At 51.6% G+C, this 22,078-nt stretch overlaps 1 non-coding gene across 1 annotated transcript; it reads right to left on the reverse strand.

Annotated features, from left to right (window-relative positions):
- Positions 1–21,241: 21,241 nt before the first annotated feature.
- Positions 21,242–21,314, reverse strand: TRNAF-GAA (transfer RNA phenylalanine (anticodon GAA)). Its single transcript has one exon. It is a non-coding gene; the product is annotated as a tRNA-Phe (tRNA).
- Positions 21,315–22,078: the final 764 nt, after the last annotated feature.

Below are 22,078 nucleotides of genomic sequence, written 5' to 3' on the forward strand. Positions count from 1 at the left end.
ATACTCCTATCAACCTCCTGGTTCCAATCTGTACCCGCTGCGTTCCACTCCTGCACCATCACAGTCCAGCCCTGTGGCCACCCAGTACCCACTGCACTCCACACCCGTCCCTCTGCAGTTATTCCTGCTGAAGTACAGTACCTGCTGCACTGTATTCCGAAGGATAAGATTGCGTATGATACCTAGTGTGATACAGCATGGCCAGAGGGCAGCAGGAAAGTGGGGGTTTTTTTAAGCAAAAAAAGTTGTTTTTATTTGCATAACACACTTACACATTGCATATGCTGTTGTTTTTGTTTTGTGACACAGCAACCAATCACAATTGTTTTCTCATTAGCTTCAGGGGAGGGAAGTGTTCAAGCTCGCCTGGCCCAGGGCGGGGGGGCTTCCTCAACTCATGTGGTCTTCCACCCTTCCGAGTTACCTGGTGGCCCAGAGTGAGGGGGCTTCATCAACTCTCAAGTTCTGCCACCCCCTTGAGTTACCTGGCGCCATGCCCAGTGTCACCAACAATTCCCTCCTTTGAAAGCACCCAACAAGAGGGGCAGGCTGTGGGGTGGACAACCCGGGGGAGGGGGCATGTGCACCCACGTGTGAAATGACCCCTCTAAGATGATGGTGTCCGCAGCAGCAATGGTTGGGGCTGGGGTCCCTTACTCTCTCCCCCAATCAAAGAGTCAAACAAAGGGAACCAGACGGGGACACCGAGCAGAGAACCTCGGACAGCGCCCACCGCTCCTCAAAAGCATCAAGGGAGTCGGTGGACATCGCCCAGAGGAACTCCGCCCAGATATGTGAACGGACCGGGGATTGAAAAATGGCCCCACAGTCACAGGAAACTCCATCAGCCAACCTCCTTGCTGTGGTTTTATAGATAGCTGTTTTAGCCAGGGCCAGGAGGAGGTTAACTAGGAGATCCTGTGACTTTGTGAGGCCACGGATGGGGAGTGCATAAATAAAAAGGTGAGGGGAAAAATGCAACCAAAAACGTAATAGAAGAGTTGTGAGGAGCCGGAACAGGGGCTGCAGCCTGGTGCACTCCAAATATATGTGCGCCAGGGTTTCCCTCACACCGCAAAAGGGACAAGTAGCTGGGATGGGGGTGAACCGCTCCAAGTACGTGCCCGTGCCCACAGCTCCGTGAAGGAGCCGCCAACTAATCCCCCAACAGGCCTCGGAACCAAGGTGGAATATAGGCTGGCCCACCGGGGCTGCTCACCCTCCTAAGGTGGCAGCTGGCTCGCAGTAAAGGGGTGAGGGGGTCGATTGGGTCTACGGGGCAGGGGTCCAATTAAAAGGTCCAGTGGGCCTGGAGTAGAGGGTGAGCGGGGCGTGCCCTCGAGCAGAACCTGGTCGAGGTAAGCTCGAGCAGCGGGTGGCAAAGTGGCCTTCACCTCCTGAAGTATGCGCCGGGGGGTAGGAGGTCTGGAGAGCCCCATGAGCCGAGCGAGCATCAGAGGATCCAGCCAGTCTCCCCACTCGCAGTCCAGGAGGTCTCCAACTCTCGTGACTTCTGCGAGGATCAAGCTCTGGTGCACCGAGCGGAACTCCGCCACCTGCACACGGAGCTGGGGGTTGTCTAGCAGGGGCTCTGTGAGGAGATCTGCCCCCTCGGTGGCCACCACAGACCTGGTCATTAAAAACAGTTTCCAAGTCCAGAGGAGGTCCAGGTAGAAGACCAGCAGCCCGGAGAGGTCTCATGGAAGACCTCCCGGATGGAGATAGAAGAGCTGCCGGTCATATCGGAGCCCTCGGATGCAGCGCAGGATGGTGTGCACCAGTGTGCACCATGCCAAACTACCTGCACCATAGAGGAGCTATAGGGCCTGGAGGCAGAAGACGCGGACCTGAGTGTGCAGACACTTCAGGCCCTGTCCTCCTTCCTTCAGGGGTAGATAAAGAACCCTTACAGGGGCCCAGTGCATTCCTGACCAAAAGAACCCCAGAATCGATATCCTTGGTCAGGAAACCTGGGGCTGGGACCAGGGTGTTGAGCCGGTAACAGAGCATGGACAGGACTAGTTGATTAAGCACCAGTGCTCTCCCTCGGAAGGAGAGACATCGGAGTAGTCCCGTCCATTTCCAGAGACGCTCTATCACCCCGCCCTCTAAATTTTCCCAGTTCTCTGGCAGAGAGGGATGCGTGGCAGAAAGGTAAACGCCGAGGTAGACCAGCGGACCCATGCTCCACCAGATGGTCTGAAGCATGGGTGGGAGGGAGCGCGCCTGCCACCAGTCTCCTACCACCAAGCCAGAGCTCTTGACCCAGTTGACCTGGGTGGAGGAGGCTGCCAAATAAATGGTCTGGCAAGCCTCCACCCGCGCCAAGTCGCCCGGGTCTTGGACCACGAGGAGCAAGTCATCAGCATACGCCGACGGGACCAGCCGCAGCTCTGGCTCCCACAGCACCAACCCTGTCATCCTCCTGCGGAGGAGACGAGGAAGGGCTAGATCGCCAGATCGTAGAGCTGGCCCGAGAGGGGGTACCCCTGCCGTGCTCCTCGCCCGAAGCTGACCGGTTCATTCAGGGTCCAGTTGAGCTTAACCAGACACTGCGGAAGCATACAGCACCTGGAAAAAACCCACAAACTGGGGTCCGAAGCCAAATGCCTGCAGAGTTCTCAGGAGGTACCCGTGGTCCACCCTATCGAATGCCTTCTTCTGATCTAGGGACAGGAGGGCGAACGACAGACCGTCTCTACATCCGAGTTCCAAAAGGTCCCGAACCAGAAATAGATTATCAAAGATACTGCGGTCTGGGATGATGTAGGTCTGGTCTGGGTGGATCACGTCTGCCAGCACAGACCTAGCCGCTGCGAGATTGCTTTCGCTACGATTTTGTAGTCCGTGCTGAGGAGCGAGATGGGACGCCAATTTCGTAAATTGCGGAGGTCCCCCTTCTTCGGCAATAAGGCAAGCAGAGCTCGCCTGCACGAAAGAGGGAGGACCCCGCTCTGCAGAGACTCGGCCCAGATGGTGACTAGGTCTGGGCCAAGGACGTCCCAAAACACGGTAGAACTCCACGGTCAGCCCGTCAATGCCTGGAGACTTATTAGTGGGCATACAATGGAGGACTTCAGAGAACTTGGCCAGAGTGAGAGGCAACTCTAGCCATTCTCGATCGCTCGCACTGACTGTAGGGAGCTCCTCCCAGAGTACTCTGCAAGCGCTAGGGTCGGTCGGATCTGGGGAGAAAAGACTTGTATAGAAGGCTCGGGCCCTCCCGCACATCTCCACCGGTTCCATGAGGGGGGTGTTGTCTCCTGCCAGGAGGCAGGTGACGTGTTTCTTGGCCCCCTTTGTTTTCTCCAGGGCATAGAAGAAGCGGGAGCCGCAATCCATCTCCCAAAGGAGACGGATGCGGGATCGAACAAAGGAACCCCAGGACCGATGGTCCTCGAGGGCCCGGAGCTCCTCCTGCTTCTCCCGGCACACTCCGCAGAAGAGTGGGTCCTTGGGGCTGGCGGCCAGGTGCCTCTCCAGCTCTAAGACCTCCCATTCCAACTGCTCTATCACCGCATTTCTCCGTCGGCTGGTGCCCCGGGTGTAGTCGCTGCAGAAAAGCTAGGCGCACACCTTCCCCAGGTCCCACCATCGCTGTGCCTAGGGAAAGGCACGCTGCTGCCCTCACCAGGCCAGCCAGAATTCCCAGAAGGACGTCACAAAGCCCTCATCCTCCAACAGGCTGTTGTTAAAATGCCAATAGGCCGGCCCCGGCCTCTCCACACAGAGGGAGGCTGTCATGGTGGCTAGGTGATGGTCAGAAAATGGGGCCAGCCGAATGCTGGAGGAGTGGGCTCGTGAGAGATGGAAGCATGATAAATAAATGCGGTCCAACCGGGAGTGAAGCGACCGATGGGCTTCCACCCGGACAAAGGTGAACATGGAAGTGTCATCCGGGTGGTCGTCACACCAGATGTCCACTAGGGAGTGATGTTCAACTATCTCCCAGAGGGTGTCCGCGGCAGCCAAGCTGTGCTTGGTCCCCGAGCGGTCCCACTCCTCAAGGGTGGTATTAAAATCCCCTCCCAGGACCAGGCACTCGTGAAAATCTAAGGTGTTGAGGAAGGCGGACGCCTGCTGATAGAATTGCAGTTGCTCCGGGCCCAATGTCAGGGCATAGAAGTCAACAAGGTTAACCACGAGTCCCTCCATACGGACCCAGAGATGCAGCAGGCGACCCGGCACAGCCTTGGCGACCCCTAGCACCTTGTGCCATAGGTCAGGGGAGAACAGGGTCGTCACTCCAGCCTGTTGAACCGTGGAATGGCTAAAGTAGACCCTGTCCCCGCACTCCAGCCGCCAACTGTCTTCAGCAGTCATATCCGTATGGGTCTCCTGCAGGAAAACCACAGAGTACTCTCCCTCCCGATCAGGCTCGAGGGTTAAGGGGGTGGGGAGGGAGCTGTCAGTGATATCGGGTGTGGGCTCTATGGTGGATTTAGCGGCCACAGCATCAGGAGGTGGATTATCTTATGTAGGGCCCCCGCCCGGGAAGGAAGTCAATTGCTCCGCACCAACAGGGGGTGTGCCTGGTGACTTGTGTCCTGGCCATGTGGCGCCGGCTGTCACCTGAGCAGGCTTGGTGGTTGTCAGTGGGGTGCCATCAGCGGCTGGGTCGATGGAGGAGTCCAGGGGCTCCTCGGAGGTGGGAGCAGAAGCAGCAATTAGGGGGAGGGAGCATGGGGAAAAGAGGGGTGGAGTAAGGTCGCCCAGATCAAGGTTTGCTGGCAAAAGGTCATCCTCCCCTTGGGCTACCGGGGTCAGATCTAGGGCCTCGATCTCCTCAAACATGGAGAAGACACTTTCCACCACCCCGGGGTTCTCCCCGCTGGCACCCGCCACGACAGTTGCCTCGGGGTTCACGGGGGCTTCGGGTAGTGTCAGGACAGAAGGGGCTTCCTCGAGGGTCTCGGAGGGAGGGTCTCCCATGGAGGGGAGACACTACCTTCCGGTGCTGCCACTTCTTTCCCAGCTGGCACCAGTGAATGGGACGCACTTGTGGGCAAAGCAGAAGGTTTGGCATCGGTGCCCCCCTTCCTGGTCTTCCAGGGGGCCTCCGCTTTGGGTGGATGAGGCGGAGCTCGAGCCTTCTGCTTGCCTTGCTTCCCCTGGACTAGGGACCAGCCCTCCATGGCATCATCTGGGGACTGGTTAGCAGAGGTCGTGTCACGGGGTAGAGGCAATGGCTCAGGGACTGGGGGGGGGGTGGAACGGTGGGGCAGCATAAGGGAGGGAGGATTCTCCCTGGGGCAGGCTCTCTCCCATGCCTGGTGATATCCCTGCCACACCCTCCTCCATAGGCCCCGCCAGCTTGTCAGCAGCAAGGGCGGAGCTCTCCCACTCATCTGGGCATTGTAGGGCAGGTGTCCCTTGGGCCTGAGTAGGAGTAGTGGTGGTCCGAAGAGGATGGGGGGCGGGTTCGGGTACCAGGTGGCCAGGGGCGGCGGCAGTGACGGGGCCGATGTCCTGCTGGGTCTCGGGGATCCCAGGTGCCCCTCCTTGCCGGGCTAAGGGGCAGTCCCTCCGGACATGCCCAGACACCTGGCAGAGGTAGCACTGGGCTTCCTCCGTGGAGAAGTACACCTGGTAACGGGCCCCCTGGTAGGGAACTAGGAAGGACCCCTCGTGCGCTTCTCTGTCACGCGCCACCGGCAGCAGTAGAAGCTGCACTTACCAGCAGAAGGAAAAGATGTGATGGAGGGTGGGGTCCTTGCAGCCCAACGGGAGAGGGCTTATAACAGAAACAGGTTTCCCCAGGATGGAAAGGGCAGGTAACAGGGCAGCACTGGGGAGAAAAGAAGGACAGAGGTCAGGACAAGGCAGACGCCCAGGTCCTCTAGCAGCTCTAGAGGGACAAACACCCGCCCCACCGCCAGGCCCCTCTCCACCGCTTCCTGGGTGGCAGCCTCCGATGCTAAGAAGAAGATGACCTTCCCGTACATTTTGGAGGCTGCCACAATGGCCAAGGGCCCCACCACTCTCACCAACGCCCACATGTAGGTCTCCACATGGGGCGAGGCATGCACCAGGAGGCATCGAACACCGTGCTTCCTTGTCATGGTGGGAAAGGGGCCCCGGCCGCTGTTGATGGTGGCGGAGGCAGTGGGCGGGAGAGATGACAAGGTGGCAGGCGGGGGGGGGCTGAGGGAGGGACACCCGGAGAGCTGTTGGAGGAGGCAGCGGGGAAGGACGCCATGGTCAGTGGCGGGGCCGCAGCAGTGGGGGTGGCCTCTGCCATGGAGGGCCTGGAGATTTTAGCAGGACCCTTCCCCTTCTTCTTGCCCTGGCCTTTCCCGCCAGCTGGGGGGGCTCCCCTAGAGTCTGGGGCATGGCAGCGGCGGAGGTCACCCCAGTGCCTTCCATTGCCGATGCCCCAGCGGGGGCGGCGGCAGGTGGTTAACAGGAGTTGGGGTCAGGTAAAAAGGGACAAGCTGTGGGGTGGACAATTCGGGGGGGAGCAAATGAACCAGCGTACGCTTGTCCAGAGAGTTCTGTTTGGTTGGCTGGTGCTTCTGGCCCACACGGTGGAATCAGGGCGAGCAGCTGAGTTCAGAGGCAGACGTTAAGCAGCCAGCAAAGACGGTGGAGGGGGCAGTGGTGAAGATGGTAGTGTGGGGGTTGGGAGGACACAGATGGATCGGGGGGCAGTTCTGTGCCACACCCCCGTGTCCCTACAAACACAGTCAAGGCCTCCCCCCACACGAGAGCACAGTTCGAAAGTTACTCAGTCTTAAAGCCCCCTCCATGGCGATTTGTAGATTCCCCGGGTGGTGTTCCTCTGGTAGACGGCTTTTTCCCTTTCTTTTCTGGGCTTTCTTTGCAGCTGTAGCATTCCAGGGATGCCAGAACAGATTATAAGAGTCTCGGCCGGATACGGGTCCACAAACAAACAGCAAGCGGCTGGGTCCCTCCACTCCCTCCCTCCGGGGAGCAGGCCAGCAGGGCCCCCCCCCCTCAGGGGGCCTCAGCTGCAGCAGTAGCAGTGTCCGAGGGCCGGGGGGGGGGGGGCTGACAGCCAGCCGGCAGCCGACCAGCACTCAAGCAACAGCAGAAAAACAACAAAAAAAAAGGGGGGGGGGAGAAGGGGAGAGAGCGTCTGGCCCGATCAGGGGGGAATCTGAAAGCAGGGGCAAAAAGTAAGGAAAGCCCAGGCCAGAGGGCAGCAGGAGAGTGCCAGAAGGGAGACTTATTCCCTGTAGAGGGAAGAAAGTTTCCTATAAATTAATTAAAGCACCTGAAGCCAGTCACATGATAAAAACTCCCTGCTTCAATCAGATAAGAGGAGGAGTTGAAGCAGAGTGGATTGGTGTTGGAGCAAAGAGCAGTTTGGAGGGAAGCAGAGGAGAGTTTGGAGAAGTGCTGCGGTGGGCTAAGAAAACCAAGACCCTCGGTAAAGGGACACCTGGTTTGTGCAGAGGGAGGGCAGGAAGCCCCACAAGCTGAAGGGCAGGAGAGAGAAGTAGCCCAGGGGAAGGAGCCGCTAGTTCTAGTGGTTTACCGCTATCTCCAGGGCCCCTGGGCTGGGACCTGGAGTAGAGGGCTGGCCTGGGTCCCTCCCTCTCCTCTCCCCTCCTCTAGGACACTAGTGGGGCAGTTAATACCTCAGTTCAGGGGCAAGAAATAGTGCCCTGAACACCCCTCCCCCTGCCCCCCAAGAAGAGAAAGCGCGAGACCCATCATAGTAGTGCCAGCAATTTGCCACACTAAACATACACAAATCTTTAATTGTCCCAGGACCCCACCTCCTCATGGGACCCTCCCATCACCCACAGTGCTGATGTTTTTCTTTTTTGTTTGTCTCTCTCCTCTGCTTGTTGCTTTTTGATAAAAGTATAGTTTTGGTTTGAAAGCAAACAGAGCCCTGCAAAGCAACAGGCAGTTTTCTTAAGCCGTCATAGTGCATCATCTGCACCAATCACAATCACCTACTAACATTACAAGCACTGCACTCCTGTGCATAGCAACAAATATTAGTGGCTTTCAGCTTCAAATTGCTGCCTCAAGGCATCCCTGATCCTTATGGCCCTGCACTGCGCCCCTCTAATAGCCCTGGTCTCTGGCTGTTCAAATTCAGCTTCCAGGTGCTGAGCCTCAGTGGTCCAGCCCTGAGTGAAGCTTTCACCCTTCCCTTCAGAAATATTATGAAGCATACAGCATGTGGCTATAAACATAGAAATATTGTCATCGGCCAGGTCCAGCCTTCCATACAGGCAGCGCCAGCGGGCCTTTAAAAGGCCAAAAGCACACTCAACAGTCATTCTGCTCTTGCTCAGCCTGTTTTTGAACCACTCCTTGCTGCTGTCAAGGTGTCCTGTATATCGCTTCATAAGCCACGGCATTAAGGGGTAGGCAGGGTCTCCCAGGATCACAATGGGCATTTTAACTTCCCCTACGGTGATCTTTTGGTCCAGAAAGAAAGTCCCTGATTGCAGCTTCCTGAACAGGCCAGTGTTCCAAAAGATGCATGCATCATGCACCTTTCTGGACCAGCCTGCGTTAATGTCTGTGAAATGCCCATGGTGATCCACAAGTGCCTGGAAAACCAGAGAAATATCCCTTGTGATTAATGTACTCGGTGGCTAGGTGGTCTTGTGCCAGCATTGAAATGTGTGTGCCATCTATCACCCCTCCACAGTTAGGGAAGCCTGTTCGTGCAAAGTCATCCACAATATCATGCATTTTGCCCAGAGTCACGGTCTTTTGGAACAGGATGCAATGAATAGCCCTGCACACTTTTGTCAACATGCATCCAACAGTCATCTTTCCCACTCTGAACTGGTTAGCAACCGACTGGTAGCAGTCTGGAGTAGCCAGCTTCCACAGTGCAATTGCTACATGCTTCTCCAACTATGGCAGCTCTCATTCTCGTGCCCCAGCCCTGCAGCTCAAGGATGAGCTTATCACACAGTCCCAGGAATAAGAAAAGGAGTACTTGTGGCACCTTAGAGACTAACCAATTTATTTGAGCATAAGCTTTCGTGAGCTACAGCTCACTTCATCGGATGCATCCGATGAAGTGAGCTGTAGCTCACGAAAGCTTATGCTCAAATAAATTGGTTAGTCTCTAAGGTGCCACAAGTACTCCTTTTCTTTTTGCGAATACAGACTAACATGGCTGTTACTCTGAAACCAGTCCCAAGAATGTGGCTTTCCTCATCCGAAAGCTTTGCAGCTATTGCTCATCATCCCAGATGTGCATGACAATGTGATCCCACCACTCAGCAGTTGTTTCCCAACACCAGAAGCAGCATTCCACTGTGGTCAGCACCCCCATGAGCGCCACAAGCAATCTTGTGTTGTAGCTACAACACGTGATGAGATCAACGTCAAACTCCTCTTGCTTTTGGAGTTTAAGGAATAACTCCTCTGCCACTCATGACGTGTGTGATGTTATGGACATAAACTGACCGTATAGATCATTGCAACCACAGTTATATATTTGCACCAAATCTTGTACAAAGGAGGTCCAGTAAGCTGTCTATGGAAAGGTTATGATTATAATTGTGCTATCTGTATGTGTATCATTTTTGTAGTTGAAGTTGTGGCAGTGGAAAAAGAGATAAAGGGAATTTGAATGCAGAATTCTTAGTTTTCTTAAGAATAGAGCAAGATTCAGGCTAACTGTAACTCTAATAAAGCAAGACTTTAAGGCAGGGCCTGGGCAAGTAGGAAAACTGTAAGAGATGCTGTTTTGACCTTGTATTAGATAAGAATGGAACACAGACTGCAGCAGGAACTGCTGAGTAAAAGTAAGATATCAGGAAGGAATATGTATAAACAAGATGTGGCTGTGGATCATTATTGTATACAACAAAAAGGTATAAATGCTTGCCCTAATTATTTATCTGGCAGAGACCTGCCTAGGAAGGGGAACTGCCTGTCCATGCGCTCTCTTCCTCTTGCAATTGCTTGAGGATAAACTGTCTCTGTCTTGTTTCAAACAACCTAAGAGTGAAGACTGCATTTTTCTTCCACAATTTTGAGCTGTGACTCATAGAATATCAGGGTTGGAAGGGACCTCAGGAGGTCATCTAGTCCAACCCCCTGCTCAAAGCAGGACCAATCCCCAATTTTTGCCCCAGATCCCTAAATGGCCATCTCAAGGATTGAACTCACAACCCTGGGTTTAGCAGGCCAATGCTCAAACCACTGAGCTATTCCTCCCCCCATGGCAACTCAGCTGGCAACGCCCAGCTGAGACAGTGGTAGTCACTACGGACCACTCCCCTTCGAACCCCAAGGCACCAAACGAGAGGTAAGATACCTTTTGAAGTCTCTACTGGGGTGTAGGAGGAGGACTGCCCATGGGGATGTCTGTCTCTTTGGGGCTTACACCATCTGAACTTAATGATTTTGCAACAAGATCAGATGCAGAGGGGTGCTGAGGAATTTGTTGCCGCCCTCAAGTAAGGTTAGCTAATGCGGTTCTGAGGAATAGTTTTGCTGCCTTCAATAAGGTTAATGCATCGGTGCTGAGGGCTTTTTGCCACCTCAAATAATGGAAAGGTTGTATTAAGTCCGGAGGTAAAGAATTAAGGTTTTTGTTAAATGAGATGAATCTAGATATGGGGAATGAATGAGTGTGTAAGAATGAATGCGGGGGGGAGGGGGGGTATGAGCTGCTGACCAGGTCTAAGATGTAAGCTGACTCCAGCTGCCCCAGGGCTACCCCATGCGGGAGTGCTGAAAGCAAGGGCACGTCACCCGAACCTTATGACCCAGAGGAGAATTTTCCATTACTCATGAGCTGCTGACCAGGTCCGGACTTAAGTTGCTGGTTGATGAAACCCATGACCCAGTGGACCCTTTCCCTGGGATGTGAGAGAGTGAGAATTTTCTCTATTTTATGAGCCGCTGACCTAGCAGACGGGCTGCCCGCCCTGGAGTGTGTGGAAATCTTCCCTTACTTATGAGCAGTTGAATGGACAGGGCACTCCCCTGTGTGATTGGAAAATGGGTGGGGGACAGTCTAAGAATTCCCCCACACCACCAAAGGGCACCCCTGCATAATACATGTATGTACACTATGGTCCTGCAGGTTTTTAGAAAATAGGAATTTTTACGAGCATGATAATCCATCTAAACAATTCTCACTAGAAGGTACCTTCAATCTAGATAAAATCATATACCTCAGAGGAACCCTTACAGCACCAAAAGCCTCTGACATACAGTAGGAGCAATTTGTTTATTGGTGGGAGGAAGCCACAGAGAGACTCCATGAGTCTCAAGTGTGGAGTCTGAAGAACTCCCAGGAAAAATTAAAAACTCAAGTACAGGATTTGAAAACTAAATGCAAAGCATCCGGATGCCTCCCTACACAAGCAACTCCCTCTGCTCCTTTATATACCCAATTAGATAAGGCTGAAAGTGAGGAGGGAAAGGAATGGGTTAATTTGAAAAGTCAGCTTGGCCTAGAGATAAAGAGAAAGCTGCTCTGCATTCAAGGTCAAGAATCGACACAGACCGTGCCAAGCATGGATGCACGCAAGCATGCATGTCACACACACACACCCCCACCCTCTGCTTTCAGCCTGTAAAGCTGCTGGTTCTGGTGGGACCCAACTGAGAGTGCCAATTCAGGACAAATTGCTTCAAGCAGGGTGGTTACAGCCCAAGGCTGGGGTTTCTCCACCTCTAAGGCAAACCAAACCAGACAGACAGAGCGGACTTTGGTTTTACCCCACTGGCTAACCACAAGTCACACAAGCAATTCCCTTAGACACTCCAGTTTCCCAGTATCACCACCAGTGCCCCTCGTTATGGGGACAAATGGTCATGAAAACCAATACCCATGTGAAAGAAAAAAGGTTCTCTCGATCCCAAAGGACCCAGACCCAGGTCAATACACAAATCAGATCTTACCCACAAATCACGCTGTTGCCAATCCTTTAGAACCTGCGTCCGGTTACAGGGAGCCTATACAGGAAGGATGGGTTCCACCTAAACCAGAGTGGATCCAGGCTGCTGGCACTTCACCTTAAACAGGTTGCAAAGCAGTTTTTAAACTGAGAGATGGGGGGAAGCCGATGGCTGCAGAGGAGCACATGGATCGGACAGAGACTTCTCTTAGAGGAGAGTCTAGTGATAGAGATTCTCTAGATTTTAGTCAGGAGGAGAGGATGGAAGAGGATAAAGTATGGGCCGGATCAGACGAGAAACATTCACATGAAAAAGAATCTGACACATCAGAAAAGGGCAGACAAATAAACAGTGACAAGTTTTTAAAGTGCTTGTACACAAATGCTAGAAGTCTAAATAATAAGATGGGTGAACTAGAGTGCCTCGTGTTAAAGGAGGATATTGATATAATAGGCATCACAGAAACCTGGTGGAGTGAGGACAATCCATGGGAGTGGCACTATATGTGAAAGAAAGAAAATGTAGAATCAAATGAAGTAAAAATCTTAAATGACTCCACACGTTCCATGGAATCTCTGTGGATACTAGTTCCAGGCTATAATAAGAATATAACAGTAGGGATCTATTACCGACCCCCTGACCAGGTCAGTGATAGTGACGATGAAATGCTAAGGGTGATTAGAGCGGCTACCAAAATAAAGAACTCAATAATAGTGGGAGATTTCAATTATCCCATATTGACTGGGTACCTGTCACCTCAGGACAAAACGCAGAGACAAAATTTCTTGATACTTTAAATGACTGCTTCTTGGAGCAGCTGGTACAGGAACCCACAAGGGGAGAGACAATTTTCAATTTAGTCCTGAGTGGAGTGCAGGATGTGGTCCAAGAGGTAACTATAACAGGACCGCTTGAAAATAGTGACCATAATATAATAACATTTAACATTCCTGTGGTGAGAAAAACACCTCAGCAGCCTAATGCTGAGGCATTAATTTCAGAAAGGGGAACTATGCAAAAATGAGGAGGTTAGTTAAACAGAAATTAAAAGGTTCAGTGACTGGAGTGAAATCCCTGCAAGCTGCATGGACACTTTTCAAAGTCACCATAATAGAGGTTCAACTTAAATGTATACCACCAAATTAAAAAAAACAGTAAAAGAACTAAAAAAGAGTCACCATGGCTTAACAACCATGTAAAAGAAGCAGTGAGAGATAAAAAGGCATCTTTTAAAAAGTGAAAGTCAAATCATTGTGAGGTAAATAGAAAGGAGCCTAAACACTGCCAAATTAAGTGTAATAAGAAAAGCCAAAAAGGAGTTTGAAGAACAGCTAGCCAAAACCTCAGAAGGTAATAACCAAATGTTTTTAAGGTACATCAGAAGCAAGAAGCCTGCTACACAACCAGTGGGGCCCCTGGACGATCGAGATACAAAAGGAGCACTTAAAGACGATAAAGTTATTGTGGAGAAACTAAATGAATTCTTTGCTTCAGTTTTTACAACTGAGGATGTTAGGGAGATTCCCAAACCTGAGCTGTCCTTTGTAGGTCAGATTGAAGTGTCGTTAGAGGAGGTTTTGGAATTAATTGAGAAACTTAACAGTAACAAGTCACCAGGACCAGATGGCATTCACCCAAGAGTTCTGAAATAACTCAAATGTGAAATTGCGGAACTGTTAACTATGGTTTGTAACCTGTCCTTTAAATCAGCTTCTGTACCCAATGACTGGAAGATAGCTAATGTAATGCCAATATTTAAAAAGGGCTCTAGAGTTGATCCCGTCAATTACAGACCGGTAAGTCTAACGTCAGTACCGGGCAAATTAGTTGAAACAATGATAAAGAATAAAATTGTCAGACACATAGAAGAACATAAATTGTTGGGCAAAAGTCAACATGGTTTCTGTAAAGGGAAATCATGTCTTACTAATCTCTTAGAGTTCTTTGAAGGGGCAACAAACGTGGACAAGGGGGATCCAGTGGACATAGTGTATTTAGATTTCCAGAAAGCCTTTGACAAGGTCCCTCACCAAAGGCTCTTATGTCAATTAAGTTATCATGGGATGAGAGGGAAGATCCTTTCATGGATTGAGAACTGGTTAAAAGACAGGGAACAAAGGGTAGGAATAAATGGGAAATTTTCAGAATGGACCAATTCTATTCAGCTTATTCATAAATGATCTGGAGAAAGTGGTAAAGTGGCAAAGTTTGCAGACAATACTAAACTGCTCAAGATAGTTAAGACCAAAGCAGCCCGTGAAGAACTTCAAAAAGATCTCACAAAACTAAGTGATTGGGCAACAAAATGGCAAATGAAATTTAAAGTGGATAAATGTAAAGTAATGCACATTGGAAAAAATAACCCCAACTAGACACACAATATGATGGGGGCTAATTTAGCTAAAACTAATCAGGAAAGAGATCTTGGATTCATCATGGATAGTTCTCTGAAGACGTCCACGCAGTGTGCACCAGCAGTCCAAAAAAAGCAAACAGGATGATAGGAATCATTTTAAAAGGGATAGAGAATATCTTATTGCCCTTATATAAATCCTTGGTATGCCATATCTTGAATACTGCATACAGATGTGGTCTCCTCACCTCAAAAAATATATACTGGCATTAGAAAAGGTTCAGGGAAGGGCAACTAAAATGATTAGGGGTTTGGAATGGGTCCCATAGGAGGAGAGATTAAAGAGGATAGGACTTTTCAGCTTGGAAAAAAGGAGACTCCAGGGGGGATATGATAGAGGTCTATAAAATCATGAGTGGTGTGGAGAAAGTGAATATGGAAAAGTTATTTACTTATTCCCATAATATAAGAACTAGGGGCCACTGAATGAAATTAATGGGCAGCAGGTTTAAAACAAATGAAAGGAAGTTCTTCTTCACTCAGCACACAGTCAACCTGTGGAACTCCTTGCCTGAGGAGGTTGTGAACGCTAGGACTATAACAGGGTTTAAAAGAGAACTGGATAAATTCATGGAGGTTACATCCATTAATGGCTATTAGCCAGGATGGGTAAGGAATGATGTCCCTAGTCTCTGTTTGTCAGAGGGTGGAGATGGATGGCAGGAGAGAGATCATTTGATCATTACCTGTTCAGTTCACTCCCTCTGGGGCACCTGGCATTGGCCACTGTTGGTAGAGAGGATACTGGGCTAGATAGACCTTTGGTCTGACCCAGTATGGCCATTCTTATGTTCAGTGATGACCCAGACACAGCTCACTGCTACCTCCCACCAAATGGGTCTCTTAAAGAGATATTTGCCTCTTAGGCACATGGGTTAAACATTACTATTTATACTAAATATAGGGCTTAACTGCTTTAATAGGTACTCACAACAATCTTCTGTCAGAAGGGGAATTTTCTCTCCCCTGCTGAGTTCTCTGTTTTAGCAAATGAGTTCATAACCGGATATTTACACTAGTTTCTTAATTTCCCTGTGATAGCAATTCAACTTTTGTTAACTGTTTGAAAGCACAAGCTTTAACAACCACCATGTCTTTTTAACTTAACATAACACACAAAAATAGTATAAAATGAAACCAAAATGAAGTTGAAAGGCAGGTCTGTGCACACACACTGAGTATATTAAGTTTTTATATTTGGTTGTGCTTGGGCGACAACAATAGAAACCTGTTGAAATTGGTGAGTTTTAACATTTTGCAGCAAAACCAGATATACTATAGATTGTAATATTTTGGACATTTTGGCTACAACATGCTTATAACTATATTTTAATATTTAATAAAGGTGCAAACAAGTTTGTAACCCCCCCAAAAAAGAAACTAACGTTTTCTTAATGTCAACTTTTCATTAATGTTGAGGATTCTCTCTGCAGATTTTCTTTGAATAAAACCCCCCTGTGATTGAGAAAAGAGAACCCTTTTTGTTTGCAATTGCATTATGTCTTGAGGCAGAGAAAGCGTTTCTGGAAGAGAAACTTATCTCGAGTCCTCACTCTTTTAAAAACTGGAGCCGAGAGGAGTGGGTCTGTGGACTAGCACTGTGATGGGAATCATTAGTGGGGGAGGGGGCTTTCTATCCTGGTCAGAAATTGGAGACCCCCAAACTTCTGCGTCTCGGGCACACTTGTTGGGGTCCACGGCTGCACCTGAGAAATGGGCTGATCAATGGTGGGCATGCTGATCCATACCTAACTCAGGGTACAAACTGGTCTTTGCAAACAAAAAGAATGGAGAGGCCTCAGACTGCAATAATTCAGTGCAGATAAATCAGGCTTATCCACCCTGTATCCTGGCACAGCAGTGAAGGTGAGATTTGGAAAACTGTCAGAATCATAAACAAACCCCTTTTCATGCTGACAAACCAAAACAAAGTTGGGACACGCCCAGAGGGGGAACGGCACTCAGGGCATACATGTCGGATGCTCCTTGAGAACTGCTGGCTACCGCAAATGTCCCCTTTTTCTGTCTCCAAGCAGGTCCCCTTGGCTTCAAAGTGTTGACCTAGTGGACGGGCGACCATGGGGGCAGCACCACAAAACCCCATGTCTGAGCAGCAATGCCAAGGCCACAGACTTAATCCTCAAGTCCAAGGCCAAAATCTTCAGCCGGGCCCTTGTTGTTCCCCTCCTGCCTCTGCCTGAGTCGCGAGGGAGAAACCCACGAGACACTCAGGCTCCACCTTCCTTCCCTCCTGCTACTATGTAGACTGTGCCCAGCTCTTTGCCTGTGGCATCCCCTGCCAGGGAAGCCTGGCCATGCGGCCCGAGCCTGAGCGGCAGCCACAGTCCCTCCTCCCGTGGCTGGCCGAGGGCAGAGCAATGTGGGCCAATGCCAGACTGAGCTGGAAGGCCCCACCAGCCAGACCGAGCTGACCGATATCCTGAGAGCCTCACAAGTGTGTCCTCACAGCAGCTGCCTGCCTCTCTGGGCAGGAGAGGGGGACAAAGAAGCACCGATGCCTCAGGCCAGGGGATGAGGCACTTCCCTCCCATGGCAGCGCCCTTTGACTTCAGCCCAGCCAGCGAGGAGTGCTGGGGACCTTCCTAGCAGGATGGAGCCTCAGCAGGTCCCTGACCTCAGGGGCCAGGCTCTTGTTACTGTGCAGGCCCCTGCCAGGCTTGAAGATCCAGGAGAAAAACAAGGGGGCCGGTTGCTAGCAGAGAATGGTGTCAGTCCCTCGACTGCTGACTTCCCGGCCCAGCGTGTTACGGCTGCAGAGCTGTGCGCGGATCCTTTACCTTGGAGAAACAGGCAGTAGCCGTTGCCAATTAGCTTCCCTTCAGCAGCTGAGATCGGGGTCCCCAAGGCGGTGCCCGCGGGCACAATGGCGCCTGCTGGGGCAGTTGTGTGCACCCGCAGGACACCGCGCCGCCGAAATGCCGACAGCGAGCGCGGCCGCCAGAGAACCACCTGCCAAAATGCGCTGCCATGTCTCGGCAGCATTTCGGCGGCGGGGTGTCTGGTGCCCACCCCGGTATTCTGGGAATAGGAATATGCTGTTCCCACAGAAAGGTTGGGGACCACAGGTTTAGATGGTGGAGCGGAGGCCTGTAGCAGGCCAGGAGCGGATTTACCATGAAACACTCAGGTGCAGAATACCACTTTCTCCTCTGGCTGAGGAGCTGGAAACCAGGCACAGACGACTGGTGTCTGCCGAAAGGGGGAGGCACAATTTCAAGGTTCAGCCCCACCCCCTTACGATCAACAGCCGCTCCCAGGTGTGAACAATGCAGGGAGAGGAAGCAGCAAAGGCAGCCCCCCTCCACTTCCCCCTCCAGCAGCTGCTGTGCAGGGAGGGAGCCTGGCCGCACCGCATGATGTAGCAGGGATGCTAACCCAGGTGGGGCTCATGACCCCACATTGCGCCCTCTGCAAGTGTTGCCTCTGAAATTAGGGGAACTCGTGAGTTCAAGGCACAGCTGCACAGCCAGAAAAAAGCCCAGCACTACACGCCCAGGGTGAGGGGTGTGCTAAATCCTGGCATCAAGCCAGAAACCTTCAGATCATCCATCTAATGCACTCCCAGCTGAGCTTCTTTGGCAACGACTGGGCCAACCAGGAAGGCTTCATACACATGCTGCACCTCACGCTAGGAAGATTTAAATTTGGATGTCACAACACAGGAGACCAGCAGTGGACTTGGTCCGGAGGGCAGGCTGGGGTTTCCTACATCACGTTCACTCAAGCCAACACCTGGCCCCTCGAAAGCTGTGACTGGCGCCCCCAGGTCAGCCAGAAAGAAGCAGCGGTTCTCACTGGAACAAGTCCACCCACGGCTCGCAGGCAACTCCCAAGCCCACCACAGCACACCATCTCGGCCAGAAAGGAGCCCACTCAGACTAACCATTCCTTATTTTCCTTCCACCCAGAATCCAGCTTCTTCTCCTGGGCTCCAAGTAGCCATCCCTGGGAAGCCAAGAACCAACTGCCCCTCCGTTCCAGGCTTTGGCAGAATGAATGGTGGCACTCTACTAACGCCACCTAGACACACTGAGGTGCTTAGCTTCTGCCCTGCCTTCCTCAGCATGACTCTCCTCTTTTGCCCCATTCCTGCCTCACTTCCTCCTTTGGCAAGTCATGCAAAGGAGGCCAGCTGGAAGAGCCGGCCTCCGTAGGCCAACCTCCAAGGGCAGAGGAGGGCAAGCCACAAGGCTCCAAAAGGTGAGTGGCCTAGATGCTCTAGCTTTCCCCGGCTGACGCCAAGGTGCTTTCTCAGCTCATTTCACCACCTTCTGTCCTGCAGGGGTCGGGGTTATCCCAGGGACAGGCCAGTGGCAGAAGGAGGAGTGCCTCACTGGACAGCTAGGGGAGCTGGGAAATGTAAACCATCATGTTTTGTCTGGTTTTGAATGGGGGGCCTTTTACATGTTAGGCAAACATGATGACCACTAAACTACAGAAACTCTGACACTGAGCTCTGCCCTCCCTTCAAATTCCAACCACTTGGCTGGCTCTCACCCTGGCACACTCCAATGGGGCGACCTGGAGAAAGTGGTGGCAGCCCTTCGGTAGGTCAGCTGGTAGAGCAAAGGACTGGAGCTGGCGCTCAGGAAGTCATCCTTACGTTGCTCTTGTGACTTCAGCTTGAAGGAGAGCTTCTTTTTCTTCCCCTTGCTGGGAAAGAACAAGAGAAGAAAGAAAGCTCAGGTGGGCCAACTTGTGCACAAGCCCACACTGTCTTTTCCTACTGGGGAGCCTGAAATGAGGGACTCGTGGCCAGTAAAGGCACCGCTGCGCTTCCAGAAAACAGACCCCACCCCTGCACACCAAAGAGCATGCCAAAGCCTGGGATTGAATCAGGGAACTTCTAAATCTTCATTCTAACACTCTCCCCACTGAGCTACTTCGGCACCAGCAGAGCACCTTTTTGGCCTCTTGCTTCTCTGTCTGGGACGTTTTTGTCAGCCACGGCACACAAAAAGGATGTCATTGTGAGCGACCCACAAAGTCAAGATGAATTTTTGCCTGCCTTGCTCAGCTTGACTTGCTTCCTCACCCCATTCCTGCCTTAGTTCATAGAATCATAGAATATCAGGGTTGGAAGGGATCTCAGCAGGTCATCTAGTCCAACCCCCTGCTCAAAGCAGGACCAATCCCCAACTAAATCATCCCAGCCAGGGCTTTGTCAAGCCTGACCTTAAAAACCTCAAGGGAAGGAGATTAAACCACCTCCCTAGGTAATGCATTCCAGTGCTTCACCACCCTCCTAGTGAAAAAGTTTTTCCTAATATCCAACCTAAATCTCCCCCACTGCAACTTGAGACCATTACTCCTTGTTCTGTCATCTGCTACCACTGAGAACAGTCTAGATCCATCCTCTTTGGAACCCCCTTTCAGGTAGTTGAAAGCAGCTATCAAATCTCCCTCATTCTTCTCTTCCGCAGACTAAACAATCCCAGTTCCCTCAGCCTCTCCTCATAAGTCATGTGTTCCAGACCCCTAATCATTTTTGTTGCCAAAGTTCCTGGGTTATCTGGTGGCTGAAGGTGACTGGGGTGCAGCGGCATAGGGAGGAAGTTGGGCAGCTGAACCCCGGCAGCAAGAGTCCTGCTGTCACTTGCCGCCCCACCCTGTTGTCCCAGCTTCACCTACTGGCTGCCAGGGACTTGGTGCCCAGCAGCACAGCAGGAGGTGGACAGAGACACCTCTTTGCCTCCTCTCTCTGGGCTCCTAGCTCGTCTTGCTGGCTGACAGGGATTCTGGGGTGCAGGAGTGCAGGGAGCAGGAAGGGTGAACATCAGCAGCTGCCTCCCCTACATGCGGGAAAATTGGCTTGACCTGCTGGCCCCACATACCAAGTCACCAGGCCTCCAGCTCGCCGCATTCGACTTAATGGATTGACCTGGTGGCCAGAATTCTTTCTGGCTGGGATTTCCCCCCCTAAAGTACCCTACATGGGTTCAGGGTCCTCTACAGTACAGACCACACAGGAAGGCTTAATGCTCGAGCTGCAGCACGTACTGGGCAGCCTTAAGGCTGGGCTCCCCGAGGCAGGAGAGAAGCAGAAGATTTGGCCCCTGGAGGAGCAGGCTGGGGCTTCCTATATCCCATTCACTCACAGCCAGCCCCCCACCCCCACTCCCAAGCAATCAATGGTGGCCCCAAGTTGGCCAGAAAGGAGCGGTGGTTCTCACTGGAACAAGTCCACTGATGGCTCGCAGGCAACTCCCAAGACTGCTACAGCACACCCTCTTGGCCAGAAAGGAGCCCACTCGGACTCACCATTGCTTCTTTTCCTTCCAGCCACAACCCTGCTTCTTCTCCAAGAGGCAGGCACAAGGTTCTACCTCCCAGCAGCCAAGCACACCTCCATGGGTTCGGCCCTTGGAAGGGCAGACGAGGGCTTCCTGGATCCCAGTTGCTCACAGCCAGCCCAACCCCCACCTCCAAAGCCATCAGTCACACCCCCGGTTATGCCACTAAGGAGAAGTGGTTTTCACTGCCCCATGGGTGGCAGGGAGCCTCTCAAGCCCATCATCACACACACAGATTGGACAGAAAAGAGTGCTGGCCCAGGCTTACTCAGACTCAGCTTTGCTTGTCTTCCTTCCACCCAGAACCCCCCTTCTTCTCCTGGGCTGCAAGTAGCCATCCCTGGGAAGGCAAGAGGGAGGCACAGGATTCTACCTCCCAGCAGCCAACCGCACTGCCCCAGGCTTTGGCAGAACGAATCAAAGTCATCCTTACATCACCCTTGCGACTCCAGCTTGAAGGAGAGCTTCTTTTTCTTCCCCTTCCCGAGAAAGAGCAAGAGAAGAAAGAAAGCTCAGGTGGGCCAACTGGGTGCAGAAGCCAATGCTGTCTTTTCCTGCGGCGGAGCCCGAAATGAGGGATTCGTGTTGGGTGAAGGCACCGCTGTGTTTCCAGAAAACAGCCCACCCCTGCACAAAGAGGGATGAAAGAGCATGCCAAAGCCTGGGATTGAACCAGGGACCTCTAGATCTTCACTCTAACACTCTCCCAACTGAGCCACTTCAGCAACTGTGGGGGTTGCTTTTGGCCTGCTACTTCTCACCTTGAAGCTTATTCTCAATAAAACATAGCTCCAACCAACAGTGGCCAATGCAAACGTGTCATCGCTTGCTATTTTAGCACTTGAAAATGTCACTGGCCAGTGTTTGGCTCTCTCTAACGCTGCACTTCAGTTCATGAGGGGAAAGGCGAGAAAAGTGATCTTTGAACTAAAGGCCTATGGTTAACAGTCTAATGCTGTCTCTTACTCGAACACTATTTAAGACTGGTCCACCCTGTGGTGATGCCAGTTTGGTTTCTAGATGTTAGTACATTTCAGTTACTGTTAAAATTAAAAAGTTTCTATATGCTTAAAGGAAATGAATTTTTTATTTGCTTCTATATGGGATGAATAAATACAGATTTACAGATCCTAGCCTGCAAATGTATTGTCTTATATGATACAGAAAATCATGCATACAAATTGTGCATCAAAACCATGAAATGAGCTACAAATGCAATAAAAAACAAAGTATTCAATGGTTTAACATATCGAGTGGGGGTGGCGGGGGGCACCGAAGATGATTCTCGCCTGGGGTGCCATTTGGTCTAGGCGAAGCCCTGTCAGGGAGAGCAGGAGTTAAGTTTCCCATGCCTATTTTCAGGCTGTAATCTGTGGGCACTGTGCTCTGTGGGAGGGATCCTGGTAGCCCAGACTCAGGGCTGGAACAGGCCCTTTATTTAGATGGTGGCTGCATGGTTTACAGCACTCTGATGTCTCAGACAATCTGT

The sequence above is a fragment of the Eretmochelys imbricata genome, chromosome 28 (assembly GCF_965152235.1).
Source record: "Eretmochelys imbricata isolate rEreImb1 chromosome 28, rEreImb1.hap1, whole genome shotgun sequence".
Taxonomy (NCBI): domain Eukaryota; kingdom Metazoa; phylum Chordata; order Testudines; family Cheloniidae; genus Eretmochelys; species Eretmochelys imbricata.